Source organism: Schistocerca gregaria, chromosome X (genome assembly GCF_023897955.1).
Source record: "Schistocerca gregaria isolate iqSchGreg1 chromosome X, iqSchGreg1.2, whole genome shotgun sequence".
Classification (NCBI taxonomy): Eukaryota; Metazoa; Arthropoda; class Insecta; order Orthoptera; family Acrididae; genus Schistocerca; species Schistocerca gregaria.
In genome coordinates this window covers 54109696-54130564 of record NC_064931.1, presented here as the reverse complement: position 1 = coordinate 54130564, position 20869 = coordinate 54109696, and the positions used below count along the sequence as shown (strand labels likewise).

The following is a 20869-nucleotide window of genomic DNA, read 5'->3' as shown; positions in this document are numbered from 1 at the left end:
AGACAGTAATTTGTGATACCTTCCACTGAGGTGATGACAAACTGGCAGTGTTGACGGTAACCCACACTCCTAAGCGTATGATCCTCCACACAGAAAACTGTTTCTTTAAACGGCACGAATTTATAGGCCTTAGATCTCCCCGACATTTTACTCGATATTTTGTTGGTGCTATTTGAGGTTCTTTGTTTCAATATAAGGCAATGTTCATCCTCAAAAAGCTAATTTGCTAGGTGAAAAGTGTGGCTACATGTCGAATGCAGGAGCTACCTCTCTCCCCGGTATAGCTCTATCGAACAAATCTGCGACTCGTTTGGAAGATGTATGAGCGGCAAGTCTAACGAATTTATCGCTACTCTCATTAAATCTATACAAATTAATAAATTGAAGGTCCCACCTCCCCCGCTACACCGTCTTTCTGCCTTTTATTTTTTTTTTTTTTTTTTTTTTTTTTTTTTGTTCCTTGGGGGCCTGCGGTGCAAAAATATGCCTTGTGGTGACACGATTACGATAATGATAAACCAGTTACACTGCTCTTCATGAGTTTTACTGCGTAAATTACAACGAGCTTATTTCGGCATATTACCATCGCCAGGTGTTCTTACGTGTAGTATCGATGCTGCCATATGCTGTCTTTGTTGGAATTTGTATTTAGACGATACCTTGACGTTCGTTGAAGACGTATCGTTATATTTGATTTTTTTTTTATGCGTTCAGAAAAAAATTGTCCTCTCGTGTCTTGAGTCGTCTAGGCGTTTACAGCAGCACAAGCTATTGAATTACGGTATATCTGGATATATACACTCCTACCTATCATGCTGCAGTAATAGTATGACCCGATAGCTTAAAATTATCATGCCACCTAATGGCTTGCAACAACTTGTTACTCAGGACTTTCCAGCAATTGATATTTAATGTAAGTTAAAGTACTGGAAGTGTGTCACATTTCTCATAGAGCATATGCATGTACTCAAACGCACAGGAAACGTCGGAAAACAAGTTTTCTCGGTTAGGAGACACGGAAGTACTAAGAGGCAGATCAGCAGTTCTTTTGAACAAGAACATAAGAACAAATAGTATGTGAACTACTTGGTAGAATCGTCCTGCCAGTCTTCCCAAGCGTTCGCTTATGATTGCAACTGATAACCTGGGCCGCACCAGGATCTACTGCTTATCGCGTGTGGTCAGCTTAACGAATGAAGCCACATTCATATATCTCCAGGACAAACATTTAACCCTTTGAATAACATTTTTTTAGAGTGAGAAGAGATTGGAGTACGGTTTTTTATGTAATGTCATCTTCAGAAGTAACAATATGAAAAAAATTATGTTTGTTCTTCCGGTATCTTGACGTAGAAGCTACAATGATCCAGTGGTAATGAAATGAAAGATATAGCTCCAGAAAAGCACTTTGATCGTATTTATGCTTGCGAGAATCACATCGATCCGCTTACCTGTGATACGGAGTGAAAGTTATTGAACAAAACAATTTGACAGATGGTACGGAGCAATAACATGCACCAAATTCCCCCTGGTTCTCTGACAACCTATTATAGGACACACACGTCCCAATGGTAGTAAAAGGGTTAAAGTTATTTATGTTTCCCTTCTCCTAATTTCGACATTTACAAATGGATGTTCTCTCACACGACACGTAAGAGAAGCTGCAATGGTGAAGAGGAGGGTTATTAACATCTGTGGGATCATCATCAAAATAAATAAAATTCGTTCACTGACGAAGTTACCGTGATATTATCCATACAGTAAAAACTGAAACTGATGAATCTGGTTTGAATATCAAAAAAGATGAAGCACAAGTTCGGATAGGAGGACAGAGAATGAAACATAGGCAGTGTTCGTCTCAGAAGAACCATTCTGACATTTGCGGTTTAGATTTCGGGAAACTGGCGGAAACCTTAAGCTGGAAGGGCGGACGGAGATTTGAACCACCGCCCTCTGAAATGCGAGTCGAGAGTCTTCACCACTACAACACCTCTCTCGGTTGTTCAAAGAAGGGTCTGGCAAAAACTTTCAAGAATCACAATAGATGAATAATATCGCGGCGACTGAATTAGGGAACTGGTTTTTTGGTTTCCTTCCGCCGAATGATTCCAACGATCATTTAAAGTGATTCAGAGAGTCCACGGAAAACCTTAATCAGTCCCACTCCTATCGAACCACATATTAACCACTGTGGTACCACCGCGCGGGATTAGCCGAGCGGTCTCAGGCGCTGCAGTCATGGACTGTGCGGCTGATCCCGGCGGAGGTTCGAGTCCTCCCTCGGGCATGGATGTGTGTGTTTGTCCTTGGATAATTTAGGTTAAGTAGTGTGTAAGCTTAGCGACTGATGACCTTAGCAGTTAAGTCCCATAAGATTTCTCACACATTTGAACATCTTAACTGTGGTACCTCGCTCGGTCTCCGTTTTGGGAAATGAGATGACTGAATTAACAAGTAAAAATAAATATTTCGTGAGGAAACAATAAAAAGTTAATCAGGGGCAAGTTGTAAGGTTTAAATAAACAATTTGGCCATGGTTTCAGTGCTTAGAAAAACACCTTCTTCAGAAAGAAAAGAGTGACAACTGGATTACATGTTGTAGCTGAGGTACATTAAAATATGGCCGAAAGGTGTCATAAAATATAGAATTTCACCTCCACAATATGAAAAACATACACAACATGGTGGTAGTCATCGAGTAGTACGTCACCAACTTACAGCTAATCAGTCACAACAGCTGTACGTTGGTAAAGTACTACTCAGTGACGTACACCATGTTAAAATATTTTAAAGTACCTCTGCTACAACATGTAACCCAGTTGTCACTGCTTTCCTTCTGAAGAAGTAGTTTTTCTAAACACTGAAACCATGGTCAAGGGTGTTAAATAAACCTATTCTGCAACTGACTGGCTATTTATTATTTCTTCGTGGAGATTTTATCCTACGGGTGCTGCTTCAACCATACAAAAAATTTAAAAATAAGTACATAAATAAACTGGCGTGAATACAGTGTAGACGGAGGATAATTTTCGAGGTACTTGACAACAAACTTACAAAGGATACATGAAGTGTTGTACTAACGACCAGATCTAGTCTGTCAACTCATCGGCCAATATGTAAAAATTTCAAAAGATTGTCAAGCTAAGTTTTGTAAAATTAATAATTTTAAGTTTTTAATTATTACCGGTCACATGACAACAACGGCATAATTTTAACTTTGTAAAGGGCCTTAAATCACACGGTAGTTTCCTTCGTTGTAAAAGTTATTTGAAATAGTCTTACCAAGACGAAAGTTTGTACATCCTTTTGTGCAAACGATTAGTGGGCTGTGGAGACGAGAATCACTCCTCAGGCTCGAAACTTCAGAGTACCATTACAACATGCCAACTATCCAGGTACGAAGTTAATAGCTGAGTTGTTAACCTCGCACTTACCTTCAGCGAAGTCCAGTATTCAGTAATTGGAGTATCTGGAAAAAGGCGCTTCCTCGCGGCCAGACGAACTCTGCACGTTCCCGTACCTTGACGTGTAGCGAGTGAAACGGCCTGGAACTCGCCGTCTTCTTACTACGCGCGGCTGGGCATGGAAGGCACGCACAGATTTTACGCGCAAGTCCGCTTGCTTCGCGGAAGGATACATTCGTCGCGCGATGATGAAAATACGTGCGTGTGAGCGCAGAGGCGCGTTTCACTGATGTGAGGAAGAGTGGGGGATGTGAGGGGACACGTCGGCCAGCCGGTATGTCTCTAATGGCGAGACTGTCTCCTTCTTTCAAGTACTGCTGTAGTTTTGTTGCTGTCATGTGAGTGAGATTATTTTACACTCCTGTGAGAGTATTATACACTCCCCTCATTTTCGCAATCTTTAGTATTCGTACATGCACATAGAATGAGGTGACAAAAGCCAGGGACAGAGATACGCAATATACAGACGGCGGTAGAATCACGTACACAAGGTATAAAACCGAGCGAGGTGGCGCAGTGGTTAGATACTGGACTCGCATTCGGGAGGACGACGGTTCAATCCCGCGTCCGGCCATCCTGATTTAGGTTTTCCGTGATTTCCCTAAATCACTCCAGGCAAATGCCGGGATGGTTCCTCTGAAAGGGCACGGCCGACTTCCTTCCCCATCCTTCCCTAATCCGATGAGACCGATGACCACACTGTCTGGTCTCCTTCCCCAAAACAATCAACACTAGGTATAAAAGGGCAGTGCATTGGCGGAGTTGTCATTTGTACTCAGATGATTCATGTGAAAGGGTTTCCGACGTGGTTGTGACCACACGACGGGAATTAACAAATTCTGAACGCGGAATCGTAGAGCTAGAGGCATGGGACATTCAATTTCGGAAATAATTAGTAAATTCAATATTCCGAGACCCACAGCGTCAGGAGTGTGTCGAGAACACCACATTTCAGGCATTGTGTCTCACCGCGGACAAAGCGTGGATGAGGGCCTTCACTTGACGACCGAGAGCAGCGGCGTTTGCGTACAGTTGTCACTGCTAACAGACAAGCAACACTGCGTGAAATAATCGCAGGAGTCAGTGTGGGACGTACGGCGAAATCTGTTGTTAATGGGGTATGGCAGCAGACGACCGACGCGAATACCTTTCCTAACAGCACGAAATAGCCTGCAGCGCCTCTCCTGTGCTTATGGTCATTTCTGTTTGACCCTAGACGACTAGAAAACCGTGGCCCGAACAGCTGTGGCCAGATTTCAGTTAGTAAGAGCTGAGCGTAGGGGTCGAGTGTGGCGCAAACCCCACGAAGCCATGTACCCAAGTTGTCAACAAGGCAAGCTGATGGTAGCTCCCTAATGGTATCGTCTGTGTATACATGGATCATCGCCTGGAAATGTACCGCGCGAGCGTACTGCGAGTCGTCCAAAACAGTTGGACGGAAATAACAGCAACGTTAAACAGAAACTACTGGGCATACTCAGGAAGCTGCTGCCATAACTAACAGGGAAAGGGTTATGCAAAAGCGCTGTAGCGTGCTTACCGCGTATCAGCGTTTCACATGTTAAACGGGCACGATCAAATGACAAGATCTGTGTACTTATCTTCCTCAGGAAAGTGTAAATACTTCTCGTAATAGTTGGTTGACACGCAAAGCGTGCTGAAACTCAGAAGATTTAGTCCCTGTTGCTCAGACATCTCAACAGTGATTCCTGACAAAGATGGCAGCGGCAAAGCGGAAACATATCGCGGACAAAAAATTCTGATTTGGGGTGCAACGCTTCGAAAAGTGACAAATCGTTACAAGATGATAAGAAATGTCTGCATTTAGAAGAGTCTGATGTTTCGTGTGCGCTACGTACTAGTGGTCCCTGAACAGTTTCACCTGTTTCGATGCAATTTCATAGCACCTGCTTACGAGTATACAGCAATTTTAATCAATCATAAATCAACTGACAGGCAAAGAACACACAATTTGCAACATGACCAGATATATGACACCACATGGGGCCTATCAGTTGGGAGAGTCCTTGACACGGTCTGATCATATTAACGCGACCACCGCCACGTTCAACGTCACCGTGCAGTAAACACTCACAGACGGCAGGTGGCAGAACAGGCAGTTGAGGGTATATAAATCGTGTCGCGGGACGCAGAAAACAGTGGATCGCTGTCGCAATGCGGGAACAGAGCGACTTATTTGACGTCCGAGAAGGCACGACCGTCGGCTTGCGGCCCAAGGGTTGAAGCATTTACGAAACGGCTAAGTTTGTAAACTTTACGCGTCACGCCATGGTTAAAGTATTCCGTACATGACAAGCTGGCACTATCCAAAACCGGCGCCTTGGTCACTATTGTGCACCACGGGCCATAATTGGCAGGGTTTTATAAATTTTGTGTTAATTGCAAAACCAACTAAGCTCAAATTCGCCCGTGTCAGAACCATAGAACACGAAAAAGGAGTTAAAAGCGGCTACACTTTAAGTCCAATCGATGGAAGGAAAGAGAGCTAAGAACAAGGTCTTCCTCTTGGAGAAGGGTCCACAAAATAAGCCGTAGAGAGAACGGAAGCTACCGAGCTAAAGATTAAAAGTCCTTCACTATACTGTCACGACGGGTAAAAAGTAAAACGCGGTCATAATTTAGAGGAGTGACGACGGCTGCGGCGGCTGTTGAGCAAGAGGATGCCAACAGTGTCCCTCGACGACCGTTGCTATGTGTGGGCCTCCGCAACAGGAGCCTGGTTCACGCACCCACCTGCTTTTCATCGGCGACGAAAGCTGGAATTTTCACGCCAGTACAGCACCCACACGTCCACTGATTGGCGACAAGTGGAATTTTCAGATGAATTACGTTTTATACTCCATCGGAAAAATCGAACACGCTGCAACAATCGCCGGAAGGGTCCAGGCTAGGGGAAGGAGCGTTTATGTTCAGTGTAATGTTTCCTGACAATCTCTGGGTGATCACGTCATTATTGAAGACACAGTGTATCAACACAAGACTGCATCTATCTTTAGGGACCACGTCCACCCCTACATGCAGTTTGTTTCTCCTAGGTACGCTGGATTCTACCAGCAGGACAATGCAACGTGTCTCACAGCTCGTAGTCTACGTGCGTGGCTCGAAGAGCAGCAGTTTCACGTTACTGTACTAATAAACCTAATCGAGAATTAGTGGGACAACCTCGCTCGGGCTGTTCACTCCACATTCCTGCCGGTACCCTCTACAACCTCATTCACATCTCTCAGTGGTCCGTGCTGCGTTTACATGTGCATGGATACTCTGCAAATCACATTTAAAGCCTGGCACAGGGTTCATCGAAACACCTTAACAACAATTCTGTATTATTCCAATCTCGTACAGCGCAATAAATGAACAAACACCTATATCTTTCCGTGCGAGCTCTGATTTCCCTTATTGTATTATGATGATAGTTTCTTCCTATGTAGGTCGGCGTCAACAAAATATTTTCGCATTCGGAAGAGAAAGTTGGTGACTGAAATGTCGTGAGAAGATTCCGCCATAACGAAAAAAGCCTTTGTTTTAATGATGTCTACCCAGAATCGTGTATCATTTCAGTGATAGACACTTTCTCGATGTACTCCGTTAATCTTATCGAGTAAGGATCCCATATAAAGCACCAGTAATCTGAAAAGAGGACGGACGAGCGTAGTGTAGGCAGTGTCTTTAGTAGATCTTTCTAAGTGTCCTGTCTATAAAACGCAGCCTTTGGTTAGCCTTCCCCGCAACATTTTCTGTGTGTTTCTTCTAATTTAAGTTGTTCGTAACTTTAATTCCTAGGTAATTAGTCGTGTTTACGGCTTTAAGGTTCGACTGGTTTATCGTGTAATCGAAGTTTCACAGATTCCTCTTAGCACTCATTTGGATGACCTCACACTTTTCGTTATTTAGGGTCAACTGCCAATTTTTGCAGCATACATATCTTTTCTAAATCGTTTTGCAATTCGTTTTGATCTTCTGATCACTTTACTAGTCGATAAACGATAGCACCATCTGCGAACAACCTAAGACGGCTGCTTAGATACTCTCATAAATCGTTTATATAGATATGGAATAGCAAAGGGCCTATAACACTGCCTTGGGGATCGCCAGAAATCAGTTCTGTTTTACGCGATGACTTTCCGTCAATTGGTACGAAGTGTGATCTCTCTCTGACAGGAAATTATGAATCCAGTCACATGACTGAACGATATCCCATAAGCACGCAATTTCAGAATGGAGTTATTCAGCTTTCTAACAGGTGATCACAGTAATGTGACTGGACATATTTTTTTCTGTAAATGCATGTGCTCATCATCCAGTAACCTAGAACAACGTGTAACTGATACAGCGTTTTTTAACACTATTGCCTTACAAAACTTAAGACATTTCACACGACTAACTCGTTCTATTACAAACACTTAACAAACAAACCTAGAAATCTTACAAAACAACTAGTTGCAAGCTGTGGCGTATCAGTGCGGCGAGTTGCGGGTCGTCTGTGCAGACCTGACCACCAGCAATTATTTGTTATTTAGCATTTATCATTTCTGGACGTTTCTTGAAATATCTTATGTTTGTAACGATCTATATTCTGAAATATTCGGTGTTTTTATAAATAGCTGCACTTTCTGTCCAGGAGGCCAGTCTTGTTCTGTCTGTGCGATGGTGTTAGTAATAAACGTTGTAAGTGTTGTACCTCATTGACAACCCTGGCTTCGGATTATGATTTGATTGTGGTATCGTGAGACATTGTTTGATGGACACGCCAGGTACATCAAAACACCTACATCACCGTGGCTCCAATAAGGCAACGTAAAATCCGTCGCCTACATGGACACGAACTGGAATACAAGCAGCACATCATTCCCTGACCGGGACACGGATGCAGAAAGTCAGCTGCACATCAGGCATCAATCAGTGTTTTATGGAGATGCCGGTCAGGAACCGACGAAATGGCTCAAAGGATTCCACCGGGTCACCAACTACAGCAAGTGGGATGAGATAATGTGTTTCGTAAATGTGTACTTTTACTTGGACAGCAATGGTTCTACAACTCGATAGCTGGAACAAATTCCAGACAGAACTGAAGGAAGTATTTGGTAAAAATCAACAACAAGTCTGCTAGCAGAAGAACAACCGAAGAACACGGCCTAACGTCATGGCGAAACAACATAGGTGTACGTAAAGAATGTTTTAGCGCCTTGGAACATTTCGAATTCACATATGACCGAAGCCGAGAAATCTCACATTTGATGTAAGGAGTCGCCGAAGGCACGTACGAAAGTTTTCTAGTAAAGGATGACGCAACAACAGAAGAATTCATCCAGTGGAGCCGGTGCATTGCAGAAATTCAATAGAAAAGAGTCGCACGTAAGAGGTATGATGGACTGCCGAATGTGGTCCCTACGGCAGCTGCCTTATACACTGTGCAGTAATGGAAGAGGTACAGCAGTTTACGGCAGCCAGTAATTTCACGTAAGGATTACGGAGATAAAGAGAAATTACGCTTCATATGGAGGCATACAGATAGTCTTTTTTCCTTCGCTCTATTTGCGAATATATCAGGAAAGGATATACTACTTTAAGAAATACAGCAACCAGCCATTTTTATGTATTTTTACTTAAGCTAAGACGCGTTTCTGGCTTTCACCGATCTTTAGCCAATGTAATACGTACTGGAATTTTGAGTCAGTACATTGACAACAAGTTGCCTGTTGCAGCTGCCCTATTGCACATGTGTACCATTCGCGAAGTGTAGTAGCTAAATAAAATTGTTATATTGCACAGGGTAGCTGTATCATGCAATTTTTTGTACATGTTGTAATGATGAACTGATTGAAGAGTCCAAAATGTATTACGCTAACTGAAGGTGGGCGAAATCCTGAAAAGCGTATTAAATAAAAATACATAAAAAGCTGACTGGTTGCTGTATTTCTTAACTAATATAATCCACAGCCAAGGAGCTGTACAACCAGTAAAATGATAAATTATTCCCCATCCGCCGGAGGTTCGAGTCCTCCTTTGGGCACGGCTGTGTGTGTGTGTGTGTGTGTGTGTGTGTGTGTGTGTGTGTGTGTGTGAGTGTGTTGTTCTTAGCATAAGTTAGTTTAAGTATTGTGTAAGGCTAGGGACCGATGACCTAAGCAGTTTGGTCCCTTAGGAAATCACACACATTTGAACATTTTTGTGATAAATTATTATTAGGAAATGAATTGAAAACTGGTGGTACAGAGTACCATTCGCCACACGCTGTACAGCGCCTTGCGGAGCATCTATCTAGATGTACATCTTCCCAGGCGCAGTGTCGTAACAACCTGCTCTTTGTCAAAGTGGTTTACTTCAGTGGATTGCCCCATTTGCGGTAAGCATCGTCGCTAGAATGAGTCCTCAAGCGTCCCTGTTCCCCTAATATATTTTATTTGCCGCGTCATATTTCGGCTACTCAGTTATTATGTCAGTAAGTATAGCCACGCAACGTAACTGGTTACTCTCATTACAATTTATTTAATACCACGTTTCATTCTTGCATAACATTACAAGTAACATGTTATTTAAACGTTAACATAGATTGAGTACTACTTAAGTAAAAACTTTCTTTCCTGTATGCTCGATTACTCCGGTCGCGTAGTGTAACGCCTCCTTCACATCATTTGTGGTTGGAGTTAACAAGGAGAAAGAACGAAAACCGCATACGAACAGCATAGTCTTTGAAAGACGGCAAGCAGTCTTCCAAATACATTGACAGAAAAAATCTCAATATAAAAAAATAATATAAAGTAATGAAATTTCAGGACTACCTTTGTCTAGGTAACATATTTATGTGATCGACATTGCAAGATTGCAAGTTAATGTAAGCGCGAGATAAGCCACTGCAAATGTGAAATCACGCCAATAACTGGTGTAATTGCCAGAATGTTAAATGTACGCATGGAAACGTGCATGCATTATGTTGTAGAGGTGCTCCATGCCTGTTGCACTCGGTCGATCAGCACTGGGATGGTTAATGTCCTCTGTGAATAACACTGGAATTGTTCGATGATGTCCCATACGTGCTCGATTGGAGGCTCCGTAACTGCTGCTACTGGTGGTGGTAGTACTATTGGCGCGGCCAGGTCCTCTTCCTTCTGGAGCAGAAAAGCTGCACACAAAATAAAGTCCACAGCGGTCGAGTAGGCTCCGGTACAGGACCACCACATGTGCTCACTTGTAGCAAGTGGCACGTCATCCACCAACTCTGTCAATACTCTGGGGAACAAGTTGTAATAATGCTTGTCATTGAATAGCCTACGTAGGAGATAGGGTCCAATTAAACATACTCCAACAAAATCTGCCCACCGCAACTGATGAGCGCGAGTAAATGTGGCATTTGGATTCACCTCACTTAAAACATGTGAATTTTGGACGTTGAAGACCCCATCACGGCCGAACAATGCTTACAACGTAGAGGACGGACATTTAGGATGCATTTAACATAGTTCCAGGTACCACTGGGGAAACCGTGCTCCGAGTGGATAACCACCTGTTTCCAGGTTGTGCTCACGCTGTGAGTGAAATGTATTAAAAATTGCTCATGAAGGACGTTTCTTACAACCACCCAATTAGTACCCATGTCATGCGCAATCGTACAAGTGCTGAGAGCGACTATGCCATCCACCGTATGAAAAAAAAAATTGCTCACAGGTAATTATGACACTAAAGAAGAATATTTGTTTTGGTGTCCCGTGCAACCTCCCAGAGTGTCTCGGTTTAAATAACTTTCACCTTCTATGTATCTCTCGTAAGCCTTACGAAGCTAACAACAACGAAAACAAGGATACAAATTTCTAATTTTTGCTTTAATTCTAATCTACACTATCCTAGATGAGCCACGTCTCCAGTGTTCAAGAAGGAAATGATAGCAACGGGTTTCTCGCGACGTAAATACTAAGTGTGGTTTGGTGACTTTATTCCTGAACAAGTCTCTCGAAACACTTGTTTGAAAAGAAAGGCAGCATCCGTTTAGTCGACACACGTGAGAAAAACGATCTGCATATGGGGTTCAGGTCCTTGTCTATCACTGATAAAAATGTGAGTTACCAGAAATATGCATTTTCAACAATTTCTGCAAGAGTGGATGGCAGCCAGTGACGAGCTGAATATTTTAAAGCTCACGTTGAAGGCTTGTCGCTTGGGAAACTATTCTTCCTCTGCAGAAATGCGAAATGTCCATTTATCTGTGGTTTTTCCTATTTTGACTTAATAAAAATTTGAATTCATTAGATATTGTTATTGTAATGAAGATAATGGACTGTTATCAATTTCAGCCCTCAAAAATTGGGTTTTTTGCGTCTTCTTAAATCATTCGATTGAAGAAAAGAAGAAGATTAAGGTTTAACGTACCGTTGACGACGAGGTAATGAAATATGGAGCACAAGTTCGGTTTGGGTAAGGAAAGGCAAGGTAATCGGTCACACGCTTTTCAAAAGGAACATTCCCGAGTCTTGCCTCATACGATCTAGGGAAACCGCTAGAGACCTATATGTGGATGACAAGGCGGGAAGTTGAACTACAGTCCTTCCAACTGCTAGTCCAAAGTGTTACCACTGGAACACCTAGCTCAAATATTTCCAGGTGATTACTGGGATGGTTCCTAACAAAAGGTTGCGCTCATTACTCATTATTATTTATTTCTACACTGGTCAAACAACAACAACACTTCTATTTCTTATTGTAATTAATTGACAGCTATATTTGTTTTGTAAATAAAAACCGCCTTTTATTGTTGCACTGTAATTTGTTTCTCCTAGATGCATCTGGCCTTTTTTCACTCTAAGGGGGATATAGAACGATACAGTTTTGTTTTGACATGTGTTATTTTTAGATTAAAAAATCGTTCTTGATTCCATTGAAAATGACTTAGCGTAAAAAAGGAGGCAAACGCGTCTGGGAGAAAAATTACAGTGCATCAAGAAAATACGGTTTTTATTTACGAAACAAATATTTCTGTGCTTGCTGCGGAAGATGGCCACGCAAAAGAAATTGTAATTCATAGGTAGTTGGTTGGTGGGTCGGAGGAAATCAAGGGCATGTTACCTAAACGACTAATGAAAAATGTGTTCTTCAAATCTATCTTCCTGTTGAAGGAGGAGGAGGAGATTAATGTTTAACGTCCCGTCGACAACGGGGTCATTGGAGACAGAGCGCAAGCTCGGGTGAGGGAATGATGGGGAAGGAAATCGGCCGTGACCTTTCAAAGGAACCATCCCGGCATTTGCCTGAAGCGATTTAGGAAAATCACGGAAAACCTAAATCAGGATGGCCGGAGACGGGGTTGAACCGTCGTCCTCCCGAATGCATCTTCCTGTTGAAATGGTTTCACTTCTTATACAGGGTGTTACAAAAAGGTACGGCCAAACTTTCAGGAAACATTCCTCACACACGAAGAAAGAAAATATGTTATGTGGGCATGTGTCCGGAAACGCTTACTTTCCATGTTAGACCTCATTTTATTACTTCTCTTCAAATAACATTAATCATGGAATGGAAATACACAGCAACAGAACGTACCAACGTGACTTCAAACACTTAGTATACAGGAAATGTTCAAAATGTCCTCCATTAGCGAGGATACATGCATCCAGCCTCTGTTGCATGGAATCCCTGATGCGCTGATGCAGCCCTGGACAATGGCGTATTGTATCACAGCCGTCCACAATACGAGCACGAAGCGTCTCTACATTTGGTACCGGGGTTGCGTAGACAAGAGCTTTCAAATGCCCCCATAAATGAAAGTCAAGAGGGGTGAGGTCAGGAGAGCGTGGAGGCCATGCAATTGGTTCTCCTCTACCAATCCATCGGCCACCGAATCTGTTGTTGAGAAGCATACGAACACTTCGACTGAAGTGCAGGAGCTCCATCGTACATGAACCACATGTTGGTCGTACTTGTGAAGGCACATGTTCTAGCAGCACAGGTAGAGTATCCCGTATGAAATCATGATAACGTGCTCCATTGAGCGTAGGTGGAAGAACATGGGGCCCAGACATCACCAACAATGCCTGCCCAAACGTTCACAGGAAATCTGTGTTGATCACGTGATTGCACAATTGCGTGCGGATTCTCGTCAGCCCACACATGTTGATTGTGAAAATTGACAATTAGATCACGTTGGAATGAAGCCTCATCCGTAAAGAGAACATTTGCACTGAAATGAGGATTGACACGTTGTTGGATGAACCATTAGCAGAAGTGTACCCGTGGAGGCCAATCAGCTGCTGATAGTGCCTGCACACGATGTACATGGTACGGAAACAACTGGTTCCCCCGTAGCACTCTCCATACAGTGACGTGGTCAACGTTACCTTGTACAGCAGCAACTTCTCTGACGCTGACATTAGGGTTATCGCCAACAGTACGAAGAATTGCCTCGTCCATTGCAGGTGTCGTTGTCGTTCTAGCTCTTCCCCAGTCGCTAGTCACTGGCTGCAATGTTCCGTGCACCCTACGACGCCGATCAATTGCTTCGAACGTCTTCCTGTCCGGACACCTTCGTTCTAGAAAACTGTCTAGATACAAACGTACCGCGCCATGGCTATTTCCCCCTTGCTAATCCATACATCAAATGGGCATCCGCCAACCCTGCATTTGTAAACATTGCACTGACTGCAAAACCACGTTCGTGATGAACACTAACCTGTTGATGCCACGTACTGATGTGCTTGATGCTAGTACTGTAGAGCAATGAGTCGCATGTCAACACAAGCACCGAAGTCAACATTACCTTCCTTCAATTGGGCCAACTGGCGGTGAATCGAGGAAGTACAGTACATACTGACGAAACTAAAATGAGTTCTAACATGGAAATTAAGCGTTTCCGGACACATGTCCACATAACATCTTTTCTTTATTTGTGTGTACCTTTTTGTAACACCGTGTATATGATCTGATCTCCGGTGTAGATGGTTTACAAGTTGGGGGAGGGAAAGACTTTTCGGAAGACCTGTTTTTCATTTTGAAATCTGGAAGGAAAATTACGTTTTGTTATCCAGTCGACGATAAGGTCATTAGTGACGCAGCACAAGTTCGGCATGGGTAATGATGCGGACGGAAGACGGCAGTACTCGTTCGAAGGAACCATCCCGACATTAGCTTGAAATAATGTAGGGAAATTAGGGAAAACGTCAGTTGTCAGACGAAGCTTTGAAATGTACTCGCCTTTAGTCCACGGAACAGGTTAAGGATGAGGTAAAGGTGAAGGATGTGTTTCATTGGGGCACTATGGATCCATTTTTGCACAGGAAACTGCTTAAAACTGAGATTAGAGTAGTTCACAAAGCAGCTTAAACCGCTGGTTAGGAAATAGAAATGTGTGACACGGATAGTTGGGCATATGACGGATCATAACTGCATACTTCGGCAGGACTGACACTCGATACAAACCTCTACAGAAAGATAGTCGGTGGGGCTGAGGCAAAACGCTCGAGTCCACTATTACGGTAAATTGGAACCTAGCAGCCTGACTAATGGCGCTGCGGACCTGTGCGAAGTTTTGCAGTGCAATTCCTTTTCAGATGGAGTACGTGTGACAATTCTGTCGCCTCATTATCAAATACACGGACCAAGAATTGGTACCAATTTTAACAGTTCATAACTAGAGATCAAGAATAGAGTGCACAATTCTGAGATTGCAGATATGCGTGATACGGGTTTTTAGAAGGTGTGAGTTAAACACAACGCATCACACTCTAGTCTCGTGCACTGCAGATTGGTCACAGCCGCAGGTGTTCACCAAAGCTTACTAACCTAACACTTCAGCACGGAAAAAAATTCTCCGGACATAACGACGGGTAGACCTCGGTGGCCCACGGTGTATATAATGCACTTTATCGCAGTAATGAAAAGACTGGCGCACGGAACTAATGCTAGTGGAGGAACAACGCAGGGAGGAAGGAAAATCACAGTTTAACGTCCCGTCGACCACGAGGTCATTAGAGACAGAACACACGCCCGGGCTGTAGGAATAAACTGGTAGCAGACTTTTCACAGAAACAATCACGGAATTTGCCTTAAGACATTTAGAGAAAAAACGAAAATCATAAATCTGGATGGCCATACCGAGATCTGAATCACCGTTCCCCCGACTGCGAGCTTTACCAGTGTGCTACCTCGCCCGGCACTTATTTCTGGAGAGTTCCGTTCCGCTATCTTTCACGTCTTGTTTACCGAAGACCGCTGTAATCTGATCAGTGAACAGCAACATAGAGAAATTGTGGATGAAAACAGTTAACATACCTACACGGTCCAGTCACATTAATGTGACCGCCGCTTATGTTCGACGTCAACGTCCAATAACCACTCCAGACGGCAGAACTAGCAGTGGAAGGTATTCGGTGCAGTCACTGTCCTAATGCGGAATGCAGCTATTTATCTGACGTCCAAAACGGCACGATCACTGACTTTCGGGCGAAGGGACGAAGCACTTCAGAAAGGGCTAAGCTTGAAAAATATCTGCGTGCCGTCGTGGTTAAAATAACCGTGCAAGGCAAAATAGCGCTATCCAAAGCCGGCCTCGAGGCAACTGTGCTGCACCACGGTGTGAATCGTCTGCGGAGACGTGTACGGGCGAATAGGCGTGCAAATGAACCGAGGGGCTAGCAACAGTGTCTGGTCAGTGACCGTTCAGCGAAAGTTGCACGCGCCTGGTGCCTGCACCAACGATCACCGCTATTCGTCGGCGACTGAAGCTGGAATTTGCACGCCACTCAGACTGGGCGTCCACTGAGCGGCGACAGGTGGCCTTTTCAGATGAATTACCTTTTATGCTCGGTCAGACAGATGGTCCTTGGGCGTGTACAGCCCTGCAATAATGGTCGGAAGGGTCTAGGCCGGGAGGGTTACGGTCTGGGGAATGCTTTCGTGGCGTTTTCTGGGTGATCTCGTCATTCTGGAAGGCAAAATGTACCACGTGTCGTTGGGGACCACGTACACACGCAGTGTGTTCTTTCCTCGACACGATGGTATATACCAGCAGCACAATGCGCGTGTCACACAGCTTGCAGTGTACGCGCGTGGTTCGAAGAGTACCAGTATGAATTTACCGTACTCGTAGCCAATAAATTCCTCAGATTCAGACCCAATTGAGAATCTGTGAGAGCACCTAGATCGGGCTGGGTCCTCAACCGTGAAACCTAACCGAGCTGGAGTCAGTATGGCTCCATATCCCAGAGTGGTTATTCGCGCTTTTCACAGGTAGTCACATTAATGTGAGGGGCTGTACCACGAAAACCACTGACGGGATCGTAATGCCATTGTCTATGTAAGGACGTGAGGCCGAGGCCCAAAAGTCGCCGCTAAAGGTACGTGGGCGATCACCTAAGTGACGACAGTGCAAGCACGTGCACCCGCTGATCTGTAGTGTTCAAAACAGAGATATGGAGGCTTCAAAACGAGAGCGACGAGGTGTAGTGCGTCTTCAGCGGGAGACGGGAATTCATTAAGGAATGGCACGAGCGTACGAAGTACGCTGCACGTCCTTTGCAACGGTCGAGGCGTGGTACACGCGATTCGAGCAAAGACGGATGCCGTTGACATACGACGCACGAACTGGAACGCCACACCGCGTTACCAGTATCATTTCCCAGCGGGTAGATGCCCCCGTTATTGAAGACCGGTGAGTTGCAATGGCAGCCATTGCCCCGGAGGTCGGACTGAGTGTCGGAATTGCAACGGACAGTACTCTATGTGCACTCGTGCCATTCTTCGATGAAAAATCGTTTCCCGCACTCCTTCCACTGTATGGAAATGCACGTGTGTGTTCCTCGTGTCCCTCTAGCGGCGAGTTTGGAGCCTCAGCGCTCTTTAAGCGACATTCCATCCCCTTCCGTCGGCAATACCGTACGACCCTTTCAGCGGTTTTCATTTTACAGCCTCCGACTCGTTCCTTTTTGAATGACTCTAATATTTACGTTAGCGAAGCACACCTAAAATTATGAGTGTCTGTTCAACGACCTTTCTTGCAAATGTGAATGTCTTCGCTTTTTTTTCCAATTTCTTGGAGCCCTTCACAGTTCCAGCGACTACGATAATTCACTGGTACAACGAGAGTGGATATTTTCACATCTGTAATGAATCATAAACGTATCTCATTAAGTCGCGCTGTTATTCGTCTGAGCGATTTTGGCTGATTTTCGATTAAATGATCATTCACCACAGTATCTGTCATTTCGATATTCGTGCAGTATTTCAGAGGAGAAATCGTATTACGTCCTTCCATAGTGAAAATTTCGAAATACTGAATTCACTATTTCGGCCATCCGTCTGTAATCTTCTGTTAACTTCATTTACAACCAGGACGTTTGATTGAACGTTTCTCGCATTGATCATTTTACTTTTTGGCTTAAAGGCTTTTACTTTGCTGAAATGCGTCATTAAACTCTCGACGCTTTTGTAGGAACTTTGTAACAACTATTGAACCGCGGCGAGTTGTTCCCATCCATCGTTGCTCGCACATGCATCTCTTAAGCATGTTGCGCACTATTTCTGATTTTATTCATTGGTACTCCATGTCTTCGTCCTCAGAAATGAAAGTATGACGTCGACTGCTCAGATAATGTGCAACCTGTTTCTTTTAGCACTTGCTAAACAATTGTTTTCCTGTCTTTCGTAAATTTCTTTTCAGCATCTGTTGTCGTTATTGCTGTATTAGCCTTATGATAACTAATTCCTTCTTCTATCCTAACTGATTTGAAGAGTTCGATTCTGATTCCCTCCTCTAAGTTAACTAATTCGAAAAGTTCGCACTTGTTGCGAAAAACTAAACCGACCAACAAAATATGTATTTTCTCTGTCTATCATTAAGTACAGTACAATATAGTTTAGATTTTAGCCTCTTCAAAGTATCCACCCTTTGCCTCAGAGCAGTTGCACAAATTCTTGGCATTCTGGAAATAAGGTTTTGTTGTGCATTTGCAGATATTGTAGTCCAACACATATGTAGCTTATTCCGTAGATCTAAACATTAGATGACCTCAGTTTTCTTACATCCCTGTCAAGTTCATCCCGGAAGAGTCCAAGGGGATTTAAGTCAGGCGATTGACTTAGCCAGATCTTATTCTTCAGTGTCACATTTCTGTTTTGTACTGACATACCGTCTGAACAATTTAGAAGCATGTTTGAGACCATTTTCCTGCTGAAGAGCAAAACCACGACCAATAAGTATGTTGCCAGATGGAACTGCATTGTTAATCAGTATCCTGTAATATCCTTCCTTCGTTAACGTTCCATTAATTCTCAATGGAATACTGACTTTATCACTCACAAAACATCTCCACATCCCCATATTATGACCTATCCTTCACTATGCTTCATCATTGGCGTCACACACTGACACTTTATGCGTTCCACGAAGTCAAAGAACAAAGGTTGGACCATGGCTTTCAATACTTCAAACTTCAATTCGCCCGTGAATAAAACCTTGGACCACTGCTTCACGCTCCAGGTCTTATGTTGCTGTGTCCATTGCAATCATTTCACCGTATTTTGTTTTCGTAATAATGCATCTTCTTCAACCATTTTTTTATGGAGACGGCGTTACATTGTTGACACAGAGATTGGAGCTGCTCGCATACTATTTACAACCTAGCACAGCTGACTACGTCACTGGAGTCTGGATGGTTCTATCTCTGTCGGCACCTTTCGGAACCTCATTGACAGTATTTCTGAACGTCCTCGTCACAAAAAGTGGTTATTCAGGCTGTTGACAGGTGGTCACGTTAATGTGACTGGACCGTGTAGTATCCTCATTCCTATAGACTAGAGAGTATGTGTGGTCAGTGGTGTCTTACGCTTCTTTGCAACTCGAATGCTGCGCATAAGCGAGAATCGAGCGGGAATGCATTTGAACTATGAATTCAATATGCAGCAGATGATCAGTAATGTATTGAATTGAACTGGGGAGCCAGAATCGACGGAAAGGTTTCGTCCCCGCCGTAGCCCTCAGTGGTTCACAACCCCACAACAGGCTACAGCAATCCACTCACCCCACCACCGCCCCCACACCGAACCCAGCGTTATTGTGCGGTTCGGCCCCCAGTAGTGTTTAAATCTATGTACTCCTTTAAGTAGCAAAGCTGCTTGAAGTTGCTGCGAGTGATATTAACAAATTCTATCCCCAACACGAAACATTGTTGGAGGTTTCTGTAGTGCAGAATATATCGCTGCTTATTCCCCAGCGCTGTCAACAGCTTCGGGATGGAACCATTTCGTGGGACTGGACAACGGCAAGTCGGTGTGCTCATAATGGAAATGGGCGGGATATGCTAGTTCTACCTACAGAACATATCCCTCCCCAGCATCCACAGACACATCATGGATCTTTTCCTTCCATCTGGTGATTTTCCCCTGCGGACATCCATCAGAGCCCTCCAAATGGTCGGCTTTGTTGCATGGCACACACTTAGAGAACGATTACATTCAGGTACAGGATATAACCTATATGGTCAGATGGCTTGATTCCTCACTGGTTGAAGTGTTCTTGCACTTTGCGAACCTGTTCGCGCACTGGCAAAGTCCGAAGTCCGCCGCACATTCCGCGTTCGAAACAGAGCAGCATGTCAACATTGATCCGGAGCCTAGATGAGAGGGATGAATATTGCTTTGCATCGTCACTCTGACTAGTAATAGAAATTACTCTACAAATGCACTGCTTCCGAGTACTTACAATAGATCTAATGTCTGCAGGAATTATAACTTCAAAGACATATTCCCTGTAAAACTCCAGCACCTACCAAAATTCGACAGGCAAAACCCTGATAACTCAGTTAACATACACACCCTGAACGACGACAACGATGATGATGATGATGATGATGATGATATAGCAAGTCAGAGGATGACCATGAGTACACTATGCAGAATAAAGAATCCAAATAGTGGTTGGACCCTTGTACTTTTCAAAATTCGTCTGTCAGGGACCCAAACGCGGAGATTTGTTGCTGTTCTTAGAGGGCAAGAAACGGCACTATGTGTAGATCAAAAAAATGTCCCACATACTCCCCCCCCCACCCCATCAACACGAGTAAAAAGGCACTGTACAAGACATTTTTGCTTTACATGTCTCGACGTTTTTACCAAGAGAGAGTATTTTGAAGACACCTCATTGATTGCTTGAGCCAGGAACCAGTACTTGTAGGAACGTCTTCTGAGGATCCAAAGTTCTTAAAGTTTATGAATACTCACCACCAGGAACCATGACCCTTCATTGTATACTCTGGCTTTGAGTGCCTTGTAGCTCCTGTGGCTCATTGTGAAGATGACCCCACTGTCTCTCAGACTACCTTCACAGAACGACATGTGTTGTATGCGGCGGCGTATCAAACGGTATGCTCCTTTCACTCCAGTTGCAACAATTTCGAGTTATACACTGG

At 43.8% G+C, this 20869-nt stretch overlaps 1 protein-coding gene across 12 annotated transcripts in view; it reads right to left on the bottom strand.

Moving 5' to 3' along the window:
- Window positions 1-20869, bottom strand: part of LOC126298875 (tetratricopeptide repeat protein 39B-like) — a 335246-nt gene that overhangs the window by 224314 nt on the left and 90063 nt on the right. The window contains exon 1 of one of the 12 annotated variants that reach the window (XM_049990401.1): window positions 3435-3620. The exons of 10 other annotated variants lie outside the window; for them this stretch is intronic. The gene's annotated coding sequence lies outside the window, so the exon portion shown is untranslated. Of the gene's footprint in view, window positions 1-3434; window positions 3621-20869 lie in introns of those variants that run through there. One more of the 12 variants, XM_049990394.1, reaches the window with a different exon arrangement.